General features: G+C 46.2%; 1 protein-coding gene across 15 annotated transcripts in view; it reads left to right on the top strand.

Moving 5' to 3' along the window:
* tusc3 (tumor suppressor candidate 3) overlaps positions 1-12851 on the top strand; it is a 716082-nt gene that overhangs the window by 384117 nt on the left and 319114 nt on the right. The gene's annotated exons all lie outside the window — the stretch shown is intronic.

Genomic DNA, 12851 nt, shown 5'->3' with positions numbered 1-12851 from the left:
GCCTCAGTACAAATGTGTTGGCTGGGCCTTCGCTGGTCTGGCATGTTGTTGGCCCTGCAGGTCTGCTAGGTGACTCTGGCCTTGCTGGGCTGTCCGGCGTGGTGTCGTTGATCCTTTGGGTGTGTTGTGGGCTTGAAAAAGGTGGTGTCTGCTGTGGCTTGTTCAGGGCAGTCTGTGAACCGCAGCCTCGTTTGGTCCAGTTGCTTTCTGAAAATTTGTCCATTATAGTTTGACTACCAACACACTACTCCCTTCTTTAGCTATCACCGTGCCCGCGATCCACTTGGGACCATGTCCATAGTTTAGCACATACACAGGGTCATTCAGATCAATTTCCCGTGACACAGTAGCACGACCATCGTTTACATTTTGTTGCTGCCGCCTGCTCTCTACCTGATCATGCAGGTTGGGGTGAACCAGTGAGAGTCTGGTTTTAAGTGTCCTTTTCATGAGTAGCTCAGCCGGGGGCACCCCTGTGAGCGAGTGGGGTCTCGTGCGGTAGCTGAGCAGTACTCGGAACAGGTGGGTTTGGAGTGTGCCTTCTGTGACTCGTTTAAGGCTCTGTTTGGTTGTTTGTACTGCCCCTCTGCCTGCCCATTGGAGGCTGTTTAAACGGGGCCGAGGTGACATGTTTGATCCCATTGCGGGTCATGAATTCTTTAAATTCGGCACTGGTGAAACATGGCCCGTTGTCACTGACCAGTATTTCAGGCAGGCCGTGGGTGGCAAACATGGCCCTCAGGCTTTCAATGGTGGCGGTGGCGGTGCTTCCCGACATTATTTCACATTCAATCCATTTTGAAAAAGCATCCACCACCACCAGGAACATTTTACCGAGAAACGGGCCGCATAGTCGACATGAATCCTCGGTCATGGTCTGGAGGACCAGAACCACAAACTTAGTGGTGCCTCTCTGGGCACGTTGCTCAACTGAGCACACACGCAGCATTGCCAGACACAGGACTCTAAGTCAGAGTCGATACCGGGCCACCACACGTGGGATCCTGGCTATCGCTTTCATCATTACTATACCCGGATGTGTGCTGTGGAGATCCAAGATGAATGTCTCCCTGCCCTTTTTGGGTAGCACTACGCGGTTTCCCCACAACAGGCAGTCTGCCTGACTGGACAGCTCATCCTTTCACCGCTGGAACGGCTTGATTAGCTCTTGCATTTCAACGGGGATGCTGGCCCAGCTCCCATGCAGTACACAGTTTTTTACTAGGGACAGCAGAGGATCTTGGCGAACACACATGCTAATGCCTCTTTCTCAATCATGCTGTCGGTTCTCTCGGTCTTAGACAAGCTCCTGGAGGCATAGGCGATAGGTTGCAACTTCCCCGTAATGTTAGCTTGTTGTAATACACACCCGACTCTGTACGACCATGCATCACGTGCTAACACAAGTCCTTTACACGGGTTATACAATACAAGCAGCTTGTTGGAACATAAAATGTTTCTGGCTTTCTCAAAAGCAATTACTTGGTTTTTTACCCCATACCCAGTTCTCACCTTTACAGAATAACACATGTCGGGGATTTAAGAGGGTACTTAACCCCGGTAGGAAGTTACCAAAATAGGTGAGGAGTCCCAGGAATGACCACAGCTCCGTGACATTCTGTGGCCTGAGCGCGTTCCTGATAGCCTCTGTCTTGGCGTCTGTGGGCCGAATGCCATCCATCGTGATCTTTCTCCCCAAAAACTCCACTTCTGTTGCCATGAAGATGCATTTCGACCTTTTCAGCCGCTGCCCTACGCGATCCAGTCACTGGAGGACCTCCTCCCAAGTTTTGTAGGTGCTCGACGGTGTCCCGACACGTGACCAATATGTCATCCTGAAAAACCACCGTGCATGGTACCGACTTGAGTAGGCTCTCCATGTTTCTCTGGAAGATCGCTGTAGCCGACCAAATTCCAAACGGGCATCTGTTGTAGATGAACAGTCCCTTGTGCTTGCTGATGCAGGTGAGGCTCTTCGAAGACTCCTCCAGGTCCTGCCTCATGTCGGCCGAAGTCAGGTCGAGCTTGGTGAACGTCTTGCCTCCTGCCAGCGTCGCATGTAGGTCTTCTGCCTTAGGTAGCGGGTATTGGTCCTGTAGCGAGAAACGATTAATAGTTAATTTATAATCGTCGCAAATCCTGACCGTGCCATCACTTTTCAGTACTGGAACAATCGGGCTGGTCCACTCGCTGAATTCCACTGGGAGATGATGCCCTCGCGTTGCAGCCTGTCCAGCTCGATTTCCACTCTCTCCCTCATCATGTGAGGTAGCGCCTTGTGGTGAATGGGTCGTGTCTCTGGGACCAAGAGGATCCGCAACTTCTCTCCGGAAAGTTTCCAATGCCTGGCTCAAAAAGGAAGAAAATTTGTAAGAACCTGGGTACATGAAGCCTCATCGACATGTGATCGCGCTCGGATGTCATCCCAGTTCCAGCGGATTTTGCCCAGCCAGCTCCTTTCAAGCAGTGTGGGGCCATCGTGCGGGACAATCCACAGTGGCAGTTCGTGCACCGTGCCCTCGTAGGTGACCTTGACCATGGCGCTGCCCAGGACAGTGTTGAGCTCTTTGGTGTGCATTCTCAGTTTCGTGTGAATGGGGCTCAGGGCTGGTCTGAATGCCTTGTTGCACCACAGTCTCTCAAACATCTTTTTACTCCTGATGGATTGGCTAGCGCCAGTGTCCAGTTCCATGGCTACGGGTAAGCCACTCAATTTTACATTTAGCATTATAGGTGGACATTTCGTCGAAAATGTGTGCACCCCATGTACTTCAGCAACTGCCTCCTCTCTCTGAGGCTCAAAATTGCTTTGATCCACCATGGACCATGTGGTGGTTAGCAGGTTTTGCAGAGCTTTCAGCTCGTCGGAGGTGCCCCATTGTTCCACAGCTCTTGCAAACACACCCTTTGAAGCAGCATGAATAGGCTGAATGAAAGCATCCACAATGCCAACAAGGTGTGAATTGCCTTGCATTCATCCTTTGTTGTGGAATCTGAGTCATCTGGGTCACCTGAGGCCTGCTGGCAGTTGCAGACTCGTGGTTTCTGCCCTGTACATTTCTGCTCGCAAACATAGTTCCAGTTATTTTATGAACATTGCTTGCACTTGTGTGCTCAGAGATTTGTTTGGTGTTGTCACTGGTGGACATAAACGCCTGTGCTTTTGCAATGGCCTTACTGAAGGTCGGTGTCTCTACAGTCAAAAGTTTTCGTAGGATGGTCTCGTGGCCAATGACCAGTACAAAAAAGTCTCTGAGCATCTGCTCCAGCTAGCCATCAAACTCACATTGTCCTGCAAGTCGCCTTAGCTCGGCGATGTAGCCCGTCACTTCCTAACCTTCAGATCGCTGGCACGTGCAGAACCGATACCTCGCCATCAGCATGCTCTCCCTCAGGTTAAGATGCTCCCAAAACAGTGCACACAGCTCCTCATACGACTTATCTGTGGGTTTCACCGGAGACAGAAGAATCTTCATGAGGCTGTCGGTCGGTGCCCCACAGACCGTGAGGAGGACTGCTCTCCTTTTTGCAGCGCTTCCTTCTCTGTCCAGCTCGTTGGCTACAAAGTACTAGTCTAGCCGTTCGACATAGGCTTCCCAGTCCTCACCCTCCGAGAACTTCTCCAGGATGACCACAGTTTGCTGCATCTTTGCGTTGGATTGAGATACTCATTGCCAGTTATTGTGTTCCTAACACAGATGAGGCTGCACACAGGGAGGTTAAAGTAACAGTAACCTCAGTCTTTATTAAGACACACCAGAGTGAGGAACAGGCCTTAGGGGCTGGCTTATATACAGTGCTCCCAAGGGATGCTGGGATCCCTTGGGACTTCAGGGGATGCGCTCCCTGGTGGCGGAATATGGGAGTGCATGCTTTACAGATACACAACAGTATTTATCCCTTTACTCTTGGAAAACAGGGATATAAGTAGCTAAAGGTCAGTTTCCAATTCGAATTTTAGCCCAAACAGGTGTTGATGCATTTTCTTTACCCCATAGACACAAGCTAACGCTTCTTTCTCAAGCCGTAGACAGACTCCTGGATGCATAAGCAACCAGTTGTAGTTTCCCGAAATCATTAGCTTGTTGCAATACACACCCCATGCCATATGACGACGCATCACATGCTAGTACCAAATGCTTTCATGGATCATACAGCACAAGCAATTTGTTTGAGCATAACAATTTTCTCGCTTTTTCAAAGTCATTTTCTTGGCTTTTGCCCCAAACCCGTTCGCCCCCTTTTCGTAATAAGACATGTAGTGGTTCGAGCAGGGTGCTAATACCCGGTAAGAAGTTACCAAAGCAGTTCAAGAGTCCCAGAAACGACCGCAGCTGTGTCACGTTCTGTGGCCTCGGTGCATTCTCGATTGCCTCCGTCTTTGCGTTGGTGGGCCTGATGCCGTCCGCCGCAATCCTCCTTCCCAGGAACTCAACTTCAGGCGCCAGGAAAACGCACTTTGAGCGTTTTAACCTGAGTCCCACACAGTTGGCTCTGCAGATGCTCGACTGTGTTCCAACCTGTGACCAAGATGTCGTCCTGGAAGACCAACTTCAGTAAGCTTTCCATGTTTCTCTGGAATATTGCCGTCGCTGATCAAATTCCAAACTGGCATCTGTTCTAAACAAAAAGACCTTTGTGCGTGTTGATGCAGGTGAGGACCTTTGATGATTCCTCCAGCTGCTGCGTGATGTAGGCTGAAGTCAGGTCCAGCTTCATGAACGTCTTTCCTCCTGCCAGCGTTGCAAAAAGGTCGTCGGCCTTTGGTCGTGGGTATTGGTCCTGTAGGGAGAAACAATTGATAGTTACTTTGTAATCGCCACAGATTCTGACAGTGCCGTCTCCCTTGAGCACTGGGACGATAGGACTGGCCCACTCGTTGAACTCCATCGGTGAAATGATGCCCTCTCTTTGCAGCCGGTCTAGCTCGATCTCTAATCTTTCTCTCATAATGTTCATTACTGCTCTCGCCTTGTGATGGATGGGTCGCGCCCCCGGAATTAGGTGGATCTGCACTTTTACTCCTTGGAATGTCCCAGTGCCTGGTTCAAACAGCGAAGGAAATTTGTTTAAGACCTGGGCATACGAAGTGTCATCAGCGGGCGATAGTGCTCTGACCTCGTCCCAGTTCCAGCATATCTTTTCCAACCAGCTCCTGCCGAGCAGCGTGGAACCATCACCCGGCACCACCCAGAGTGGTAGCTTGAGCACCGCTCCATTGTAGGAGATCTTTATGCCTTTATGGTAGCACTGCCAATTACAGGAATCAGTTCTTTTGTGTAAGTTCTTAGTTTCGTGCGAACTTGAGTTAAGACTGGCCTTGAGGCCTTGTTGCACCATAATCTTTCGAAAGTCTTTTTGCCCATGATGGACTGGCTCGCGCCTGTGTCCAGCTTCATTGACACCGGGAGTCCATTTAGTTCAACATACAGCATTGTCGGGGGACAACTCGTGGTGAATGTGTGCATCCCATGTACCTCTAATCTCCTCGGTCTGAGGCTTTGGTTCGTCGTGATCCTCCGTGGATCTGTCCTCCTCTGCAACATGGTGGTTTGCAGGTTTAACAGGATTTGCAGCTCGTTGGAGGTGTCCCATTGTTCCACAGCCCTTGCAAACATACCCTTTGAATCGGCATGAATGGAAACAATGATCACCCCAGCAGCGCCAACAAGGTGTTAATGGTCTTGCATTCATCACTCTTGATGGTGGACTCTGAGACATCTGCGGACGTGCAGCTGCAGGTATGTGTGACCTGCCCCGTAAGTTACGATTTGAAAACAACATCACTTTGTTCACAGTACTTGTAGCAGCACTTGTGTGCTGAGAGATGTGCTTCGTATTGTCATTGGTGGTAATGAAGTCCTGGGCTTTCGGTATGGCCTTACTCAAGGTTGGGATCTCTACAGTCAAAAGTTTGCGAAATATGGTTTCGTGGCCAATGCCAAGTATGAAAAAGTCTCTGAGCAATGTGCTCCAAATGTCCTTCAAATTTGCAATGTCTTGCAAAGGCGTCTTAGCTCGGCGACATAACTCGCCACTTCCTGGCCTTTCAGACCTTTTGTAGGTGTAGAACGGTACCTCGCCATCAGAATGCTTTCCTACCTGTTCAAATGCTCTCGGACCAGTGTGCAGAAATCATCGTACGATTTTTCTGTGGGTTTCGCTGGAGTGAGCAGATTCTTCATGAGGCCATACATTGGTGCCCCACAGACAGAGTAGGATCGCCCTTCGTTTGGCAGCGTTCTCTTCCCCATCTAGCTCGTTGGCCACGAAGTGTTGGTCGAGTCGCTCCACAAAAGTTTCCCAATCATCTCCCCCCCCGAGAATTTCTCCAGGATGCCCATTGTTCTTTGCATCTTTGGCTTCGCTATCTGTATCTCGTCGCCAGCTGTTATAGATGGAGAAAGAGTCAGACTGAACACTCTGAGCTTAAATTAAAGTGTGACCGTAATCTTTTATTGCAGGTCTCCAAAGTGCCTCTCCAACCTGTGAGGCCTCCTTAAATACCTGTGCTCCCAAGGGATTATTGGATCCCTTGGGACTCCAAGGGATGAGCCCTCTGGTGGCTCTACAGAGTAAATACAAGTTTACATATATAACAAATATTATCTAATTAACAGTATCGAACTAACCTTCAGAGTGCACAGATCTGTTGCCTCATTTTGGCATAATTGTGCTGCCATAGTGGAGTACCTTTTGCATAAATTGTATATGAAACATCATTGTAGTCTGCTGATAAAATGTAGCCAAGCCAGTATCTAAATTGTAATTTTACAAATGTTCTTTTTGTCGTAACTTAATTTTTACTGTCAACAATCCTGAATTCTGGAGATGAATATTTAAAGCCTGTACAAAAATAATGAGAAATGTGGGTGCTGATCTCTGCCCCACAGGAAGGAAAAGGGGGTGCATGATGTTGTTCGGATCTCAAAATTAATGCGCAGAAACACTATTACTTGGTTTAATTAAGGTATTTTGTCTGGATTCATAAAGTCTAGTAATCGAACCAGTTGATAAACTTTTACAGATTACAGATTGTTGGGACAGCCTGAGATTAGAAAAAAGTTCTGCTCTCAAAAATAAGAGAGCAACGGGTTTACAAAGAGGCCTCTCTGTACCTTAAAACAGTCGGAGTTTAGGTAGAGGAGAGGCAAACAGAAGATCTAGAGGGGGTGGGGGTAAACTTATCTGGCTTACCTCATACTGGCTGGTTCAAGAATAGAATTAGCAGGCAGAAGAAGAGGTAGACTGGATTCTCTCTGTTCCAGCAGCTGGGAAATTACAGCTTTAAGGACCACTGGCCAGGCTGTGTAGAACTGCAAGAACTCGTTGGAACTATCAGTTTTTAAAATTCTTACAAGCTACCAAACCAGGTCAGATGGAGGCATTTTAATCTAATACTTTAAATTGTTCAAGCGTTCGAAAATTAAATGTCTGATCACCAAACAAGTTACTTGAGTAATTCAAACAGAAAATGCTGGAAATACTCAGCAGGTCAGACAACATCTGTGGAGAGAGAAACAGAGTTAGCATTTCAGGTAGTTGACTTCTCGTTAGAACTGGGAAAGTTTAGGCGCTGAATTTGCATCACCATTCTGCGTTGTTTTTATGGAACACTGTTTTTTTTTGGAACAGACTAAAATCTGCAAGTTTCGCCAAAGTTTCTGCACCATTCTAAAGTAGGTATGTCCGATTTTTTTTAGTTCCCGATTTTTTTTTTATGTCATTGGGGGCGGAACCTGCCAAGTGTGCCATTTCTGGCCATTTAAGTGAGTTTGGCCAAGTATAATTTTTTTTCTAAAACGGCACGCTGCACCCTTCTGGAAAAACCTTATCTACACTTAAGAAAATCAGCGCAGAGAAGAGAAAATCAGCGCAGAGAAGATGCCATTGTTTCAGCAGAGTTGAAGTCACGGCACCGTGGGGGGCATTTTGGTCCGGGATAATAGCAGGTCAGTGCAGGAGGGCTTTTGGCCAGGGGTAGAAGTGGCAGGCACTGTGTTCCGGGGGAGGGGGAGGCGGGGGGGCATCACAGAGTCATGGTTGAGTTTACAAAGAGACAAATCAATTTTTAAAAATTAGGCTCTTGGCTTGCTTACACGTGATATGAAAATAGAAGTTCTTGGGGAGAGAAAAATCAGCAATGACACTACAGGATAAATTCAGTGTCCCTCGTTACCTGGCAACCTCAGCTTTTCGGCGCAGATCTTAAGCTCCGTCCACAGAGCTTAAGGACATCTGCGCCACTCCAAAATGAAAGGTTATGCTGGCGTAACTTGGAACTTTTCTTTTGGCGCAGTCGGGTCACAAAAGAATCGGACGTACCTCTACAACTGCGCCAAAAAAAGTCCATGTGGAATTTTGGGCCCTATAGATGTAACAGGTTTTAATCAAGTACTGAAGTTTACTTCAATAGTTTCCCATTAGTTGTTGTGTAAACTTCAGTATAATTATGGCTTTGACCAGAGTTTGAATCTTTAATAGGATGAGCTTAGTCTTTGACATCATGTTTATTTTATCAATGTATTGATGTTTTTGCAGCATTTCCAATTTCATATCACTTGCTCGATTGTGCATGCAATATTGATTGGGTGAAGGTGATTTATATACATATATATAGGTTATATAGATACATATGATATATGCTAGTTTCCCTTTCCCACCTGTAAGAAGCACCTCAACTCCATTCAGTGCCCTTAAAATCAGAATGAACAAAATAGTCTGCTATCCTAAGGCAGTATGTGTTGATACTCTAATTTGCTGCCTTAGAAATGTTGCTTTTTAAATCTATTTTTGTGGATCATCCTAGCGGTACAGTGGGTTGGTTGGTGTGTTAACAATCTACAGCACACACCTGTATTCGGAGAATTCCTTTGTACTTCATTGGCTGTAAAGTGCTTTGAGACGTCTGATGGTCGATGAAAAGCGCTCTATAAATGCAAGTCTTTCTTTCTTTGTGTAACTTTCCAGACAGGGAGTTCCCTATCTATTGACATTTGGAAGGAGGGGAGTTATAATTGTTGTAAAATACAGGTTCAGACTGCAGGGTAGCATCCCTCAGCTGTTTTAATCACATTGTTTAATGTGTTTGCAGAAGTTCTTCTCTCACTATATTAATCAAGTCATTGGCCTGTTTATTTAGAAATGGGTTAAAAATGTCTTTGGGAAATAGCAGAGGAATTTTACCAGAACATGAAAAGCAATTTCTTAAAAATAATGAAGAGGAATTTCTACCTCTATTTTTGCAGCAATCAACTCCAGTAAGAACAGATTTGAAGCCTTGCAGATGACTACAGAAACGTCACGAGCTTGTTAGTTCACTCACAGTTTGCCATGAAATACTGGGATTTCAACCTCTGTTTCTCCACTTGATACATTACTAATAACAAATGGTGCTCTCTGTGGAGCTCAGAACTATCCAAACTGTTGTGGGGGCACAGACTACAGAAATATTATAAAGGACATCCCAGCAAAAGGAAACATATTTAACATTGCTGTATTTTCATTAAATTCTTCTGACATGTTTCAATGCTTGGTAGAATCCTTTTCCAGTGGGATTGGTTTGATCTGTTGTATGTCATGTAATAAAGTATAGCATGTTAAAAAAAATTAGTTCTTTATGACAATATTCTGCTCCATCATGCTGAATGTGCCTGTTGTGTTCCCCAAACATGAATAATTGCTTCAACACAAAAGCAAAATACTGTGGATACTGGAAATCTGAAATTAAAACAGTAAGTGTGGAAATGCTCAGCAGGTCAGGCAGCATTACTTGTCCAGATGTATGGATGACTAAGATTGTGACCAATGATCAAATAATTAAGATATGGTCTGTGTACTCCTGCAGAAGCATTAAACCATTTCATTTATGCAGCACATTGGCCTGTTGTTGGTCAGCAGAGGCAGTTCTTGTTTTATATTAAAAATCCTCATGTGTCAAATCTGAGTTATTAAGTGTGTCATATTGTGCAGGGAAAGCTGCCAGACTACAATTTTGTGATGCACTGAGAACAGAAGACCTGCCAGCTGCTTGTCAGGATCAAAAAAGAAGCACCTCTCTGAGGAATACACATTGCAAACACTGCATTCTCTTAGGAGCTGGTTGTAATAAACCACTAAACAGTCTATTTTATCTCTCGTCACTATCGACTGGTGAATGGCTTGATGGTTTTCCTCACAGAGGCGTCACTTGAAGTCTAGTGCTGATTTAGCAGTAATGTCTTTTGGAAGTAATTAACTTTGTTTTCCTACAATAACTCAGCATTCCTTTGTGCCCACATATATAAAGATGCAATAATTTGTGACTACTAAATGGTGGCAGTTTTTGTTTAACCTCTTTTAGTATAAACCTGCCTTATAAATATTTAGGCAAGTTTTAGGAGAAATTGCGTTTCTGAAGGAGCATATTTTTGATCAATATGTGGTGAGATAAATGATGCAACATTTCTGTAGTAGGAAAATATTTAAGTGCTCTAATTTTATGTTAAATATAAAGTAATGAAAATAGTGTTATGGTTTTGGATCAGCATGGAAAGCTAAAGATTACATTTACTTCAGTCTTTTTAAAAAAAAAACAGACAATGGGCTCAATTTTCCCTAATGCCGTTTTTTGGCGTACTGCAAGAATTACGCCCTTTTTTTTGGCCTTGACTACTCCAAAAAAAATAACTAGTAAGTTTCCCCGTTCTATTTTTTTAAATTGGCGCCGCGCAGCCTGTCCTTTAGCTTCGGCATTGCTATGGGCGCGCATGCCCAGTACAGTTCCCAGTCTACTTTCGGCCATTTTTAAAGCGCCAGTTGTGTGTGAGAACTTTAATTCTTCTTGGAAAAATTGGAGCTGCAATACAAGATGCAACGCGGCCTAAGGACCAAGATGAAGTGGAGGCACTGGTTACTGTAATTAAGGCCAGATGGCACAAGCTGGACGCCAGCAGAGGTCACATAAAAGTTTCACCAAAAGAAATGAGGAAACGCTGGAATCAACTTGAAGAAGGTTACTGTGCAATGGAGACCACCCCGAGGTCTGGAGGCCAGTTCAAAAAGAAATGGCAGGACCTTGGTCAAGTAGTTAGTGTCAGTAATATTTTCATTTATTCAATGGAATTGCAATTGTAAATATGACCATCTGTATATGCCCCACTCAGCAGAAAGACATCCTCTCTTTAAAAAGTTATATTTTCATCCTTGCAGAGGAAGGTGGCACACAACAAACGGGTTCTTTCAGGAGGAGGCCCGGCAAATCTGCACCCACTGACACCCTTGGAAGAGAGGGTTGCTGCTTTGATGGGTCCTGCCTGGAGAAAAGCAACCACTACTGCACAAGCTGGGCCCACATTCGAGGGAGAGGGTAAGTCCTGCAAATTCCACAGTCTGGCTTTGTTAAATGTGAAGTATTGCGCGGGCTAGCCATACTTCGATTCAAGGGGATGTCTCCGTCAGCTATGCTTCGGTTGATGCAATGTGCTATCATTCATCATGGTCCTTCAAATGAGCCTGCTGCCTGCGCTGTGTGAGCTACTCATGTCCCCCACCCTGCCCCCTCCTCTGCTGCTAACCATTTGTCTGTTCTGTTATATTTTGCAGAACTTGAGGCCAACCCTGACGAGGCTGAAGCCAATGCAGAAGAAGATTCAGACGCAGATGGGTCTGACGAGGAGAACATCTTCCAGATCAAGAGCATGGGGGTGATGAGGAGGGGAGGAGGAGGTGATGGATGAAGCCCACACTGTTGTACTCACTCTGGAGGAGGTGCAGGTGCCATCCATTGAGGTGCCAGGCCCTTTCCTGAGATGTGCAAGTGATGGTGGGAAATTCGATGTTTTCTCACAGTCCGAGGCTGGGGATTTCAGTCGGATGCAGCGAGGCACACCCAGGGCCCCACTGTTCGAGGCTGCGGGTCCCAGTGGGATGCAGCAAGGCACAGCCAGAGCCCCACCAACCGAGGCTGCGGGTCCCAGTGGGATGCAGTGAGCCGCACCCAAGCTGAGGAGGGGAAGAAGAGCTCGATGGCACTCTCCTGAGTTGGAGGATCCAACAGATATGGTCCAGAGGATGGCAATGAGTGCGGAGAGCATTGACCTTACACGATCACTCCGAGACACCATCAGTGGGGTTGGTGATGAGGTATTGGGACTGTCGGGAGAAGTAACAACACTCTCTTAAGAAGTGGGAACACTGTCCGGGAACATAAGGGAGGGAATGTTGTAGGCAGCTGAAGCGCTGTCAGTGAACATGAGGGAGGGAATGTTGCAGGTAGCTGATACGCTGTTAGCAAACATGAGGGAAGGAATGTTGGAGGCAGTTGAGACAATGTCGGGGCACACGAGGGAGGGAATGTCGGAGTTAGCTGCTGCAATAAGGGAACACATCCAGACCCCGTGCGCATTGACAGAATCAATTGGCACTACCACGCCAATCCCCAGACCAACCTCTGAAGAGGCCCAAGCCAGCCAGGCCTTCCACAGTACCGCCTGCCCCCCCCCCCCCCCATCAAGAAGTGCACATTACCCGAGATGTTCGAAAGAATAAGCTTGGTACCAACCCGAGAAATGCTGCGCCACCGCCTGTGGGCAGGGGTGGAGTCAACAAGACCAAGCGCAGCGGGCATTGTTTAAAAAAAGGGGGAAGAGAGATGGGTGCAGCCTTTCTTTGCTGCTGTTGTTGTTAGTATTGTTGTTACTGTTGTAATTGTTCTCATTAAAAGATTTTTGTAAGTTATGTAAATTTATAAGTTTTAAACTTTTTAAGTCATAAAGTTTGTAAGTCATCTTAACTGAAAAGTTTGAAGTTTGATACAAGAATATTTTTATTAAAGTTAAGTGAAGTACAAACACGTGCTTGTTAAGCTTTTG

The sequence above is a fragment of the Pristiophorus japonicus genome, chromosome 2 (genome assembly GCF_044704955.1).
Source record: "Pristiophorus japonicus isolate sPriJap1 chromosome 2, sPriJap1.hap1, whole genome shotgun sequence".
Lineage (NCBI taxonomy): Eukaryota > Metazoa > Chordata > Chondrichthyes > Pristiophoridae > Pristiophorus > Pristiophorus japonicus.
The sequence above is the reverse complement of the archived record's forward strand: the minus strand, read 5'-3'. Positions and strand labels throughout refer to the sequence as shown.